The following is a 14,629-nucleotide window of genomic DNA, read 5'->3' on the forward strand; positions in this document are numbered from 1 at the left end:
GGACAGCAGGTGAGAGACAGTGCCAGAACCAAGAGCAGTGAAGTGGTACCTGGCAAGGAGCGAGGCAAGGGGCACCAGCACTTGGCCACCACAGAGGCACAGGGACAGCAGAAAAGTCACACCTAGCTGAGGTCCCTAGTCCCAGTCCCAAATGCTCCTGGACACTAACGAGAAGCGCCGGGGCTGGGGACAGCAGGGGGCTTGGTCAAGAGGCCACGTGGGCAAGCTAAACCTTCTCGGCCAGGGGACTCATCCAGCATTGTTTGGTTCAGAGCAAGACAAAATGAGATGCTGATGCTACGGCTGGTCTTCGCAGTATTCTGAAATCTGACATCAAACCCCCAAACTTGTCATAAACCCTAGTGATGCGTGGTTTTAAAGTTTGGAGTGTTTATGGACATCCTCCACCATTAAATATTCCTTTCTTCATTACTCACAATCAAAATCTGCCCTAGAAATTGTATTTAAATAATTTTAAAGTGATTCGGTTCTTAGAGAAAGTAATAAATGTCGTTTACGTCATCTTCGAATGCTTATTCAGGTCTCCGAGCTCTGATTTGTCTTTCTTAGGGCGCCTACCAAAAGGAGAGCGCCAAGCAACACGCCACACAGGTCTGCTCCCCGCCAGACGAAGCGCTTCAGCCTGAAGGAGCACAAAGCCCTCATTTCATTAAGGCCGGGAGGAGCCAGTACCTCTGAGTGGTCGTGAGCTCAAAAGTCACTCTAGGACTAACGCTGGGTGTCAATCAAAATGGCGGCAGTTTGAATCATCTCCTCTCACCATAAACTGTAACTGAGCTACGATGATTTCTCAATAGAAGCATCTAAATGTTTCTCGGCAATTAAATATATAGAAAGTCAACAAACCCCCAAGAAAGCAGAGAAAGTGAACTTCTGTAAAGCTCACCCTTTATCAACTACAGGAGGCTCGGCAGAGGCCACAATGCCAGAGGCCGAGCCAGAGGCCGAACCTCACGCGTGGCCTTGCAGAGGAAGCTCCAGATAAGACTGCTTCCTGCAGGCTCTCACGCAGCGCCAAGCCCACGCAGCGCCAAGCCCACGCAGCGCCATCCCTGGAGGAGACGCTGGAGTCGACAGCCCCTCGAACGCACAGCCTCAGGGAGATGAAATCCATCCCCAACACAAGGCCGCCCTCTGCTACTTCCAGAGTAACAACTACGACACACATAAAACATCAGTATCGAGCAAAGCCACTTAAAATATTCCGAGAGCAACGCAGACTGCCCCCGAAAAAGTCCAGATGCATTCCAAAAGTAATCTCTGTAGAAGCTAATCTAATCTCCAGGCCCAAGCTCTCCGAAATAAAGCAGAACGCTCCAATTTGGTCAGATTACCACAGAAATGCTCCTTCCTAACAAAGAAGCTACAGCCTCGCCCTCTGAACTTCACGGGAGCACAAAAATGGGGCACCGTAAGTTCCCAACACGGCTCCACCCACAAAACCATGAGATAATTAAATGGACTGTTTTTAGGTTTTAATCTGTTTCACTCAGAAACCTTGTCCAAACTGCACTGATGCGATCAACCTGAGCAACTGTAACCCCGTGGACACAACCCAGCATCTGATCTTTTGTTTTACCTTTTACCTCTGATTTATGGGCTGACGACGGGAAACTGATCTGTGCAATGTGCCAGAGGCAGCTCAGGAATTCAAAACAAGAGAAGAGACTCAGAAAAATCAAATTCAAGAATGGGCACGTGGACGTCATGGTTTAGATCCCAGCAGAGCTCAGGGGAGTGCGTGTCTCTGGGAAGACATGGTGTCTTTGGGATGTTAAGTCACCAGTCCTGTATTTACTGAAGGAGATTTAAAAAAAAAAAAAAAAAGCCGTTGCTCAGACCAAGGGAAGGGGGTGGGGGGGGGGGAAGAGAAAGAAATAAAAACTGTATTAACAGCCTTTTCCCTAAACCAAAAATGAAAAATACACTAAGTATATGCCACAAGCAAGCATAACTTCTAAACCATGGAGCTATTTCATATTATTGTTAAAAACAGTATTTTCAAAGACATGACTAGCTGCCGCTAAATCAGAATAAAACAGTCCCATTCCCACCTAAATCCTTCGCCCACCACATGCCACCTCTTTCAGAAAACAGTGCACAACACACCCAGTTTCTGTTCTCCACTCCAAACTACCTGGCCCCGACACTCGATCCCTGATCGTAAGCAATTCTGAATATAACGGGATGGGGAGCATGACCTCCAGCAAACTACTGGAATCTTTCTGTGAGAGGAGAAAAATGCTTTTATCTAATGATGTAGTATAAACTAATAAAAAAGATTATACAAATTTGATTTACTTACAACTATTAAAAGCAGCTAGTGGTATGGGTTATTCACATGTTTCACTCTTGGCAGAACTAAAAATATAGCCAGTGATAAAACTTCTGTAAAGTCCAGACACAAGTTACTCAAGTCCTTTTATTCAGGACACTTAAACGCCTGACTTCTAGATTCCTAATGTTTCCCACAGAATTTACGATTATTCCTCTCTTAGAAAATAAGTGACCCTCAGATCTTGGTAATGTCTCCGAAGCATACAACCACAAGGACATTCTCTCTTCCTTACCATTCAGATGGCTTGAAATAGCCATTCTCCCAAAATAAATTTTTTTAAAGTTTAAGCAATAAAAAGTTTTGCCAATTTTGCCAAAGATTTGAAAAAGAAGATCTTATTAAGTTAAAATGCAAACAGACCAGCTTAATCTCTAAATCTAGAATGTTAAAAGAGATCGGCTCACATTTCCACCACAAGTATCTTTGATAGAACATCACTACCCCCTTGTGGATTCGCAATAAAAAAATCCTTATCTCCAATCTCTACTTCTTAAATGTTTCATTCTGCTGAACTTCCATTAGAGTTTACATTTCCTCCACTAAGAAGGGTTACTTTATTTCAATTACTTTTTAAAAAGAGAAAAAACACTTAACATTTTAAAATAACCAATCCCACTGACTTCTTCATCTTCTCAGCATCCCCATTTTGGGGAGTGTTCTTTGTACGACAGGAGTATCAGCCAATTTCAACATGGTGTGCACATCAACACTCCGTTTTTCCTCAGAATATCTGAATTGACACTTCCAATCACCACTTTGAGATTATTTTAACGATAAATGGGTAATTTCTTCACTACTGCATCTTTCTTCCTCTATTTGATCATTTCATACTCTGTACCAATTTCTTTTTATCTCTTCCAAATGGTGTGCTATCCAAATGCCCCAGAAAACCAATGGCGCACGTACACCCTCAGAAACAACTTCTCAGACAAGGACTAAAAGCCAAATCCAAGTTTTAAAAAGATTAACTCTTGATTGTATTACTATACCTCCAAAAAATGCTTCCTAGCATTTTAAAGCAGCCCTGGTGAAGAAAAAAATACCTATTTTTCAAAAGTAGAAGAAAAGGATTTGTTTTTTTCTTTCTTTCTTTTTTTTAACCGCAGGAGTACTTCTGCTTGTATGTATGTATCATTCTAGTATAACACACAGACACACCTTGTCAAATGTTCGGTGTGAAAACAGATGAAATAAACTTCACTACCTGGGGCTTTCTCACTTGTAGCAGCTACCGCATTTGGCTGCAAGTACACATCGTGTCCGCGATCACGCACGGGCTGCAGGGGCAGGCACCCGAGTCCCGTCGGCCTGCACTCCTGGGAACGAGGTCCCGTTTCCTCGCAGGTGTTGAACACCAAAGGAGAGACGTGGTTATCTACTATTGTTAGGAGAAGCCAAATTCCAGTATTCATTCCAACGATCAGGTGGGAACAAAGGAGGAAAAATGATCTACTTTGCAAGTGTTTTTATGAGACTGAATACGTAATCTTACCTGTGGTAACTGATAAGGGAAATGGGAAAGACAATGACTAGTCTAGTCACCGCTGGAGCGCTCTGCGTTCCAACAGGCTCTTCCTGTGTCAACCGCCGAAGACCCCAGGTACGGAAAGTCTCGCTTCAGCAGCACGCCCACAGCTGGTGGCTGCGCCGCAGAGCGCTCAGAGCGGGCCTTCCGGTTGGCTGGGCTGGGTTTGGGTAGGACTGTCGTTTTGGGGTATTTTTGTTTGAGGAAGCAGGGAGGAATTTTCGATGACATCAGGGAGTGAGATTAGTGATGAGAGGAATGCCACTTAGTCTCCGGGTGCTAACAGGTTTAAAACTATCAGGAACTCGGTCCCAAACATTTCTTCCAAGGAAGGCCACTGTGGGCCCTTGTAACCACAAAGGCGCCCTGCCGAGGGCAGAGGGGACCGCTGCCCCGGACCTGCACAGCTCCCTTGCAGTCACCCTCTGCTAAGAGTCTCAGGAAGGCACACGGTGTGTGACTGAAAGGCCTGGCTAAGTCTGAAAAAACAAGGCAGAATGAAACTGCACTTCTGCCAACGAGCAAAGGACTTGTGAGAGCGTGCAGCCCTACCAGGGAGAAAAAACATGGGGTAAACGCAGGAGAATCAGTTTTAAAATACCGCTGCTCCTTCCGTCTTATGATATGTCGATCAGCTGAAAGTAAACGAATGCTCTTCCAAAAACAAACAGTGAAGAGGGAGCGATGTGGCTGACACTTGGCCTCCGTTTGCAGTGGGGTGCATGATGGTCCTTTTCTAGTGCAGGGTAATGAGCTAGCGACGCTCAGGAAGCATTCCCAGCCTTTACACAAGGAGGCCCATGACCTTCTACAAGCAATGCCGTTCGTGCAGAGCAGAAAGATGCAATACAACCTTAGAAACACACAGCCAGCATACAGATGGGGAAAAGAAAAAAGAAAACCATGTTTTACTTTGCCCCACAGTGTAAAAAATTGGGACTGCTGTCCAATGTGAGTACATACAGAACATTCTCCTTGCGAATACATGACAAGTGTCACTGCATGGAAGGCCATCAACACATACAGCAGCCCCTCTTTCTATGACAGACGGTAATACATCTTAACACAGGACTGACGGATACACGTCCTCTGCTAGCACAAAATACAGGGCATCTGATCACAAAATCTGATAGCATCTGATCAATCTACACCCTGACGCTGGTTAGGTGGGTGTTCCGAAGAAAGAAAGAAGAAAAGCTAGACTACACACTATAACCTGAAGACAGAGTGAAAGACTGTGCCCTCTCATTCATGTTATCCGGACAAGGCAGTGGAGAGCAAGAACACTCCTTACTCGAACACACAGAGACCGGCGACAGTACTGTGACAGGCAAAGTCATGTTGGAAGACCCGACACGTCCCTGTGAACGAAGGCCCCAAATGAGTAGTATATTTGGCTGTGCCCAAAGAAATTTACCATTATCGAACCAAAGAGACAGAAGGAAGACTAAACACAGCAAAAACAAATTTCCAAAATCCTAAAACGGGGAAGCCCAGATGCCTGAAGGACACTGTGTTTCATCAGGGACACTATCCGGTTACAAATGCTCCTCCCACCCCTCGCCTTGTGGCTTAACCCCCATCCCATCCCCTACCCTCCAGGAACCAAGAAGCAACACTACTGCCCACTACAGGACAAAAGGGACAGGGCCCCTCTTCCCTGCATGACAGGAAAGCTACGGATGGAGCTACAAATACTGTTTTATAACGATGACGCCAATAAAAAAGACTCTTTACGTGGGAGACCGAAGTGGGACTGAAGTCACCTAGAACACCAGAAAAAGGGCATTGTAAGTGATTCTAGAAGATACAGAACATTTTAGGAAGTGATCTGTTTTAATGGCAATGAAGAAGAAACACATATGGCCTGTCACCACAGGAAATACTCGACACGAGTAAAGGACTGCCAAACCACAGAACACGACAACCCTCAGCAAGAGTTCTCCCTGCGAGGGAGACACGGGCAGTGATGGGTTACTACAGACGTGGAAGGAAACCTGACTTAAGACAGAAGGAAAGGAAAAAGTGCATTTCAGGTCAATTCTTTACTATTATCGCCATCAATATATATACCATAACTACATCTAAAAATAATCTGAGGCTATTACAAAAAAAAAGACAAGACACAAATAACAGTACCATTAAAAAGTACAGAGAACTAAGAGCCGCACAACAAACAAAAGCAAAGATGATCACATCAGACCCCTGGCCTAAGAATGGTCACCCCCACTGAGCCCTGGCTGGTGTGGCTCAGTGGACGGAGCACCGGCCCGCAAACCAAAATGTCCCCAGTTCGATTCCCAGTCAGGGCCAGGAGCAACCGATGGATGTTTCTCCCTCACATCGACGTTTTTCTCCGTCCCACCCTCCCCTTCTCTTTAAAAAGAAATAAATCAAAACTTTAAAAATATATTTTAAGAAAAGAATGGTCACCAAAATTAGCATTAAATTTAGATAGAATACTTCCCGACAGTAAAAATGTAATAGAAGCTCGTGTAGTCCTTACTCTCTGACACTACGACACGTCCCACCGGGTAATGGTAAGAGAAAATTATCTCCCCGCCACCTCCTTCAGTGAAGGACACACCTGATTGGGGTCCTACCCAACGCCCAGTACGCTGCTGTTCAAACGTCGGACAGGCATTCCAGCCAACCACACACCCAAACGACCTCACAGTGACACCTAGACATTTAAAAAGAAGGTTGACTTGACTTTTCTATACACACACACACACACACTCACACAGTCTGAGGGAGAGCTGCCAGATGCCTCTCCCGGGATGCCCTCCACCCTCTCCACACCCCCAGTCCTGCAGGGCTGGGGGGAAGCTCGGTGGAACAGTACACTATTAGAGTATATTTTTATAAGACGATAATCCAAATGATTAAATTCAGAAAAGAATTCCCTACAAAAACGTAGAAAAAGACAAACGCGAGATACAGTGAAGTACTATTTGCATTAAAAGACTAGCAAGACCCCGACGGTCTCACGCAGTCACGGAACACCCCCAGATGCACACACGTCACAGCAGCAGCTCTGGAGTGACGTGCGCTCAGTGACGGAATGTGGATGTAAAAACAACTTCCCTCCAAAGTAACAAATTCAAGGGTCCCACAAAGGAGGCAACAGGCACGATAAGGGGAAAGGAAGAGAACATGAGAATCACCTTCTGTTGCTTTTTCCAGAAGGAAACTGGAAAGAAATACGACTGCACACAAAGAGGTCTTTCCCCAAAACCCCAGGAAGTGGGGACAAAGAGCGGCCCAAGGAGCGAAGAAGGCACGCGGAACAACACGGCCCCACATGGGCCCCACACGGGCCCCACACTCAGAGAGTCAAAACCCCACCAGCACAGGGGCCACACCCCACATAAACAGAGAACCAAAATAACGCCAGTTGACCCCAAAGAATAAGCTATTTTAGGGGGAAAGCTAAAGAAACGGAAAACTAAAGAAATGGAAAAACACGGATAAGCAGATATATAAATACGTCTCGAAGAGCAAGCAAAAGCAACCCTCGCCTTTTGAAAAGGAAAATCCAACCCAATCAGGGCTCAAGTAGAGGCTGCTGTGGCCACATCAACATTCCGAACCCACTGAAGGCCAAAATGGAGAAACCCAACATTTCCCAGAGGTAGGGTGTCAGGTCTTCAAGAAGACCAGGAAGTCCTGGGATCACCCAACCTTGTCCAAAGAGCTGGGGCCCTGGGAGTCAAGGGGACAAGATAGTAATGGAGGTCAAGAGAACCGATGTAGCCTGACCAGCTGCAAGAAAACACATCACACTGGAGGAGCAGGAGGAACGCGGTCTCCAGTGCTCTGTGGGGACAGGCGACGTGAGAGCACAACAGCATCACACTCAAGGGAAAGAGCCTAACGTTACCCACTAACATCAGGTGTGTTCTTCGGACCCTTACCATTTCCTGCCACCGCCCACTGGATCGAGCACCTGCGTAGCAAGGGACACTCCCGAGGCATCTCTGGGATGGAGCCGGGCAGGCAAGGATGCCCGCAGGAGGGTGCCTCTGCCGGGAAAACACCGACATCTACAGCAGGTTGCCGTCTCTTATTTTCCAAGGGTGAGTAATACTACAACCTAAAATACACAATTCCATCAAGCTGAGAATAGACACTGACAGAATAAAAAATATGAAAACTTTTAAAAACCTACAGAAAAGAAAATTGAGGTCGAAAGCGCTACTTGAGGGCAGTGGATATCATGCTCACGAGATAACCAAATAGTAAGTGACGGGCACAGTCTGCAGGTGGGCCTAAGCTGACCAGTCCTCTAGATGACCTGTCTCCTTACTCGGTAACCCAGGTGGGGAGTCTCCTTGCTAGAAAAGCACTACCAGGTCCAACTGCACCCTGACTGGTGTGGCTCACTGGATTGAGCACCGGCCTGCAAACCCAAAGGTCGCCAGTTCGGTTCCCAGTCAGACCACAAGTCTGGGTTGTGGACCAGATCCCCAGGTCGGGACTTGAGAAAGGAAACTGATCGATGTCTCTCTTGCACAACGATGTTTCTCTCCCTCTCCTTCTCCTTCCCCTCCTCTCTAAAAATACATTTTAAAAAATCTAAAAAAAAAGTCCAAATCCTTCCGAGTCCCGCAGAGCTTGCTGGGGAGGGTGAAGCTCCAAACTCGGCCTGTCAGAAAGTAAGTGACAGCAGCTAACAACCAAGTTCTGTGAGGACAGGAAGTGGGGGGTCAGGGGAGACTCACATCACTGCCTCTGCCCCAGAGCCGAGGGCAATCAGCCAAATACACAGAACGTGACACTCAGGAAAAACCTGGAGAACAATTCCTCCCACCCTGTCACAAAGTGCCACGGGCCCTCCCAAAGGTGCCTTTTCTTAATGCGCACAGCCTCTCTCGATTACTTCAATGGCCAAAACTACACAGCGACATATTTACGGCTGTTCACTTCTAGTGCTGTCACAGAAACTCATGTTCTTCTCACCCACTCCTCGTTTGCCCCAAATACATGAAAATCTCTGCCCCTACACGGCAGGAAAGAAATGAAGATGAGCACTTTTAACCCTGTGAGGAACCAAGCTGAGAATACCACCCCTTGACTCAGAATGCCTAAGTTTTGGTGAGCTTTGGCAAGCCCTGTACACTTCGTGTGAACGTTCAGGATGTCATTCCGCGTATTCAGTACTGTGCGAATGACAAATGAAGGAGTGATAAGAAGTGGCCATTTCTCAATGAGCCTTCTGATTCTCCTAAGCCTGAAGAGTTACCAACGACAGTGAGAGATATATATACGTGCGTGCATGCATCTATCTCAAAGTGCCCACATGCACCCAAAATGTACAGAGAGTCATCTAATCCTCACAAATTTCTGCACATATGTAATGGGTGTGATTTCATCTATGAATACAATCCTACATGCACATGCATGTATATATAAACATATGCATAGCATCATAATCATCTTTTTTGCCAAAAGAGAATCATAGCAGCCAAAAATAGTAAGCGTCAAATTTCCCCTCCACCTGGAAGTTACGAGATCAAAAGAAATGTTTGGCTCCCACGAGGGACAGGGCCAGGGCCAAGGGAGGTTCTAGTACAAGGAGCACACTAGCAACCCCTTCCCGAGAGGCACGTGGGCGACATGGGTGTCTACACTCCCTTTTCTGGATGGAAAGGCATATGGCTTCTTCTTACCCAGCCAACACGAATACAATTTAAGAAAATTAGAAAAAGTCAAGGTAACAGGCTCACTAAATATGGCTGACTGGGAAGCAGAAGCCATAAGGAGGATATGAGTTCTCCTAAAAAGAAATGGGAAGTTTATTTCCAGGGAAGGTTCAAAGACTCTTGAACGTAGGGTGTACAGAGTCTGGTTCTTACTGCAAAGAAGACAGTAATTGGAACACCAAAAAACAAGGGCCCATGACGCGTCTTCCTGCTGGGGTAGTGTCAACTGGTGAACACTGCCACCACCTAAGAGGAAAAAGTAAACTGGAAGCAAAATTATAACACGGTTTTCCTCAGACACCCAAGCAACTACCGTGGTCCCTCCTTACTCCAGTAGGAGGCACAATGGAAGCCCTGCCCTACATCTGATGGGCACCCACCCTCATCCAGACCAGAAGTCCGAGGAGAGACTTCTGGTCAAGGGAGACAGACAAACGGAAAAGGGAGCCCTGGCATGTTCAGTGTATCCCGAAAGAAAAAGAGGGCAACTCAAAGGGTAATCGGGGAATGCGCTCGCCCTAACCCAGGAAAGTGTGTGGAGTACGCATAATCTGTACCTAGTATCTGCTTTCCCATTTAGAATGACTTCAGCACTGCACAGACCCCCCACTAACCACTGGGTGAGGGAAGAAGAACGTGGGTGGCCCGAGTCCCCTTGTCCTGGCAAAAGGGTCAATAGATGGTGTGCAGAGGCCCCAAAAGAGTACACGGAAGATGAGAGGATGAGACAGACCCCTGTGCCAAAGAAGGATCAGGGTCACAGAAGGTAAAGGGCAAGGGACTATGAAGATCCTCACTTGCCATAGAAACGGAGACCCCACCCTCCTAGCGGCAAGGGGTGCAAGGGCAAGAGTAGGATGGGAAAGGGATGGGGATGGGGATGGGGATGCCAGGGGTGGAGATGCTGCGCAGGCCCCCTCCCAGGAGGGGGAGGGGTCACACGAGGCCCGTCTGCCCGGGGACGCTCAGCGGGACGGGGTCCCCCTGGTGGGGAGAAGTGCGGGGACCCCACCGGCCCTGGGAGGCGCCCACGGGGCCGGAGGGTGATGCTGGACAGAGTCAGCCTGGCCCTGCCGCTCCAGAGCCAGCGGCGGCGAGGGTGAGCGCCGGCCGTGCCCCGACGGGGACTGGCCCGGGGCAGTGGGGCGCGGGGCCAGAGGGGGCCCGAGGCGGATAAACTTTCCGCCCCGCGGCCCCCACCAGGCCGGCGCGGGGGGCGGGAGGCGGGGGCCGCGCCGCGGGCCCGGGAGCGGTGGGGATGCCCGGTCCGGGTGGGGGAGGCGCCGGCCCTCCCTCCGCGGGCTCCTCCTCCTCACTGGGCCCGGCCCCCGCCCGCCGGCCCCCCGCCCCTCCGGCCCCAGCCCGCCCCCGGGTGGGGGGTGTGCGGCGCCGCGCTCCACCGCCCCGCGAGTCACCTCAGGACCGGCCGCGCTCCGCCCCCCACCCGCCACCCCCTCCCCGACTGGGGCGCCCGCCGCCCGCCGCCGCCGCGCCCCCGCGCTCCCTCCCGGCGCCGCCGATGCCCGGGATGTCCGGCGGGGCCAGGTCCCGCCGCCCGCCGCGCCGCCCCCGGCCCTCATGCTCCGGCTCTTACCTTCCGGCTTGTTTTCGGCAGCCATTTCCCCTCCGCGCGCCACATCCTCCTCCTCCTCGCGACCGGGACCCCGAGCGCGCGCCTCGTACCGCCGCCGCCGCCGGCCCAGCCACCCCGCCGCCGCCGCGCACCCGCCCTGGCCCCGCCCCGCGGCCCACGCACTGCGCCTGTTGGGCTGTTCAGCTGCCACTCATCGCTTTCACCACCAATCGCCCCTCACCAGGGGTCTCACTACTCTCCGGGAGGAGCGTCCTATTCATCTGGCCCATTGGCTAGTCACCACCCAACGGAATGAAAGGATTGGTCAAGGGTCAACGCCCCCTCCCCACCCACTCTGAGGAAAGCCCGCCTTTCAGACCTAAACAAAGCTTCCCAGTAGTCAGAGCCCGAAGGGACTGCCCAATCAGGAAGGGTTCCACACGGAATATTTCCTCGAGGCCGAGACGTGGCGTTTTGATTGGGCGCTACTACAGTGTTTCCCAGGCCGTCCAGACCAATCAAAGGGGGTTCCCGGAACTTGGGAGCGGCGAAGAGAAGCCCCGCCCCCGAGCGTGACCGTCACGAGGAAGGCGCTTGTTCATTGGTGCGCCGGGGCTTTTCCCGCGTGCTCCCGGGGCTGAAGGACGTTCCCGGGGAAGCCGCTGCTGGCGCGTGGGGTCCCGACGGTCGTGGAGAACGCGGCAGGGCCTCCGGGTTCTCGCAGTCTGTCGCAGCCAGGGGACGGCAGGGACCAAAGGGCTTCGGGGCAGAGGTCAGCCGGGCGCCCCTCTCCCGAGCCTACCGGCCGGGGAGTCCTGGCATCGCTATCAGCCTTGGGGGGAGGGGCGCGCCTCCTACCAGAACCCGCCCCTTCCCCTCCTCCCAGTTTAACCGGTGCCCCGCCCCCTCGGCTGGTGACGCCGCATCCCCGCTCTCCGGTACACGACCCAACCCGTGCCCGCCGGTGCCCGCCTTCCGCTCCCCACCCTTGGTGTGTTCGTTGTCCCCTTTTCTAGCTGCTTAAAATACTGAAACTTTATTTTGGTCACGTTGGCCATGTGACCCACAGAGGAGCCGATGACTCATAAATGCATGTCCCAGGGTGAGGCCGCTGAACAAAATCTTAAAAAAAAGATAAACCTCGGCGCGCCTGCTCGGAGGGCTAAGCGAGCCAAGTTTTCTTCAATCCTAGGCTTATATTCGTGGCTTTTCCAAACAAACATTACAGCGTCCACTTCACTAGCGCTCCGTGAGAGGTGGGGAGACCAGCTAGGTGACAGTCGAGAAGAAACAGCCCAGAAACAGATTAGTTAGGATCCATCCTATGGGGGACAAACGCGGCTGCAGCTTTTCTGGAAATCCGTCCACACCTAGTGGGCCAGCCCACACTGTACAGAGAAGCTTAAAGCCAGATGCGATGGCAAAGACGAAATGCTCCCTCCTAGAGAAATTCAGGAATTGTGCACGTGGGCAGGTGATACTGGAAACAAAGGAGAGGGCTGACATCTCAAAGTTTAAAGAAAAAGAAGAAAAGTTGAGTGAAAAACAGAGCTCCAACCGTTCTGTGGATCTTGTACGGTTTGCATGGAGAACTTTTCATTCCTTTACATTTTTTTCCCTTTGCTACTGTTGATGACAACTAGCAGAATCAGCAAAAGGTCCTCCCCGAAGTGTTTTGGCATCAAGATTGGCTGTCAAAGTGAATTTTGTGCCAATCTCAACATGTGTTCTTTTTTCTGGTCTTCACAAGCAAAAATTTCTTAAGTTTCCCAAAAATGAAGATGTCCCAAAAGAATGTCTTATACTACACACTCATTCTTCAAGAAACTTTAATTTTATGAGCTTCAAAATATACAAAATCTTAACAACTAGGGTACAATATTTTATTGATTAGCATTCTTAATAGCACCTATGTCGACAATTTGTGTGGTGAAATGTGTTCTTAAAAGTGCTGGTGGCAATGAAAATTAGTATAACCTTTTGAAAAGCAATTTTACAGTATGTATTAAAAGCCATAAAAAATGCCTGCATCCTTTGACCCAGTAATCTTACTTCTGGGAATCTATTTTAAGGAAATAACACTAAATGCCAAAAAAGCTGTATGTGTGAAGGTATTCTTCACAGGACCACTGTATTTATTACAAAAGAAAAAAAACGAAAGCATCTCAAACTAATGTTGGCTATTTAGTAAGTAAATTGTGTAATTTTGTGCCAATGTTTCATCCCCACAATGAAACACTATACTAGTTGCAGACATCAGAACAGAAAGAAAAGCGTACCTTTTGCTAGGTGGAGAGAAAAGTCAAACTCATGGCGTTCATTTATTGTCTATGGTATGAGTCTAGGTCTTAAAAACCAGCATTTTGTTTAAAAGACTGATATAAAATAGCACACCCTTTGGGCAACTATGAATGGGGTTTTTTTCACTGTCTCTATTTTTTGTAATACAATCATAACTATACAGCTATTATAATTAAGATGTGTATTTAACTTTAAAAATAATTGTAGCTGGTGTCTACTGCAGACTAGACCCTGTTAGACCCTGAAGCTGTGATGGTGAATGAAGTTGCGTCTCCCTCCGAGGGGCTAGTACCCTAGCAGGGCTTAACACACACAGATAGCAGCAGGTCAAGGTGCCGTGGGGACACAGGAGGTAATGAGTGTCATTGGGGCCTCCCGCAAGCGTCACCATCGTCGTTGAAATCACCTTTGGAGAGCACCTTAGACTCGGGCAGTCCAAGGCAGTTCTCACTTTCTGTGAATCCACAAGGTCAAGACTGCTTTCCTAATAATACTATGGCAATCTCTCATGTGTGTATGGTGACGTTTTTCAGAGGCTGCATAATACAGATGGAAACAGACTGAAAGCAGAAGAAGACAGGAGAATCCAGCACTCCTCTACTGAGATATTTAAAAGATTAGCTGCTCTATAAAATGATGCCATGCTTAACACTAATTTTGTTCTGAGATTTTTAGTTATTAAAAATAGGGTGTACATTAATGTAAGGGCTGTATTATTTTTTAATGAGCTCATAAATATTTTTAAATTCCTGTACAGTACATAAACTATAGCTAAATCACATAAACAAAAGCTCTCTGGGGTCCTCCCTGATTTTTTGGAGTTTAAAGGGATCCTGAGATCAGTAAGTTCGGGAACCACTGGGTAGAGGATGAGATGGCTGCTGAGGCAAAGCACCCAACAGAGATTTCTTTCCCACGGTTCTGGACCCTGGGAGTCTGAGACCAGGGTGTACCCTCACATGTCCAGGAGCAGAGACGGGCACCAAGCTCTCTCCTGACTCTTACAAGGTCTCTAATCCCTGCCTCGGGCCCCATCCACTTGGCCTCAGCTGATAATCACCTCCAAACCCCCTGCCTCTTATTACCATCCTTCTGTGATAGGTTTCACCTGTAAGTTGGAGAAAGACCCAAAGACTTCGTCCATAGTAGCTGTTGTTTGTCTCTGC

This window comes from Sturnira hondurensis, unplaced genomic scaffold, assembly GCF_014824575.4.
Source record: "Sturnira hondurensis isolate 20B ecotype Veracruz unplaced genomic scaffold, ASM1482457v3 Scaffold0013931, whole genome shotgun sequence".
In the NCBI taxonomy this organism is placed as follows: domain Eukaryota; kingdom Metazoa; phylum Chordata; class Mammalia; order Chiroptera; family Phyllostomidae; genus Sturnira; species Sturnira hondurensis.